This window comes from Saprolegnia parasitica, assembly GCF_000151545.1.
Source record: "Saprolegnia parasitica CBS 223.65 unplaced genomic scaffold supercont2.72, whole genome shotgun sequence".
Classification (NCBI taxonomy): Eukaryota; Oomycota; class Saprolegniomycetes; order Saprolegniales; family Saprolegniaceae; genus Saprolegnia; species Saprolegnia parasitica.
In genome coordinates, this window is record NW_012156466.1 from 1 (window position 1) to 1,107 (window position 1,107).

Sequence of the window (1,107 nt, forward strand, 5' to 3'; positions counted from 1 at the left end):
CGCTCGCTGCCATTGCGCTCGTCGCGCTCGTCGTCGTGTCCGTTTTTAGCGTGCGTCGGCATCGCAACCGCTTTGGGGATCGCGATGACCATGTCGTCGCGCTGGACTCGACGGGCATTGCCGTGTTGCTGTCGACACCAGCGGCCAAACTCTAAGCAGCGCCGTGGACGATGGACCATACACCCCCCTGCTTCGATTGACGTATTTTCTCTTTTACACTAGTAGGTGTGTACTATGTAGGACAATATTCTATTTGAACATCTTTCTTCGATGGGTTGGCAAGGATCTATGGAGGGAGTTTAACGGCGGGTTGGATGGTCGTGCGGATGGTCAGTTTGAGCAAGCGAGTGACGACAACTATCTATCTTGTCTCCTGCACAAGTGCAGGAAGAGGCTTGATGACCACACCGCTACCAGGCTTGAACTTGAACCGAGGTTCGCTCGCAATGGGTCGCACGCTTCACCTCGGTGGCCCTTGGGGCACATGGACTTGAGTCTGCAACGACGCTTCGTGAATGAATATGCAACATATAGTATGGCAGTATGACTCTGGCGCCTTGAGACATAGTAGTGTCCAAAGGGCCAGAGACCCGCCTTCCTCATCTATCGGCGTCGTCGTCGTTGGTCAGGCATGTCCATGAGCTATTCAAGATTGCGATTCCACCAATGAAATGCCAGCAAAACCAGTCAGGATACTATCCCTCGCAGCACGAGCATCCAGTAGCACCGATGGGCTCTTTGCGTTCCTTCGGATGACGTGACTCCTCATGATATGTCGATATATGGTATTCTCCATTGGTTGGTGGAAATCTTGGTCTTAATGTCCAGCGTTTGCCATCAAAAGCTTGGGTTGCGTGCATCTAGCCAACCTTTCAAACATGATATGAATATCAAGTATGAGAGACGTGTGCTTGCAGTGTGCAAATCCAAGAAGCATGAGCTCGCGCCCGGACGGCTGGAAGCACCTTGGCCGGTCGGCCGACGAAGGACAGGAGCGCCGCCGGCAAGATGCAATCGCCCGGCAGCGCCAGGCCCGGCGGGACCTCACCATGCACGTCCGCGAGATGGCGATTCCGAGCGTCGAGGCCGACCTCGAGGACATCACGG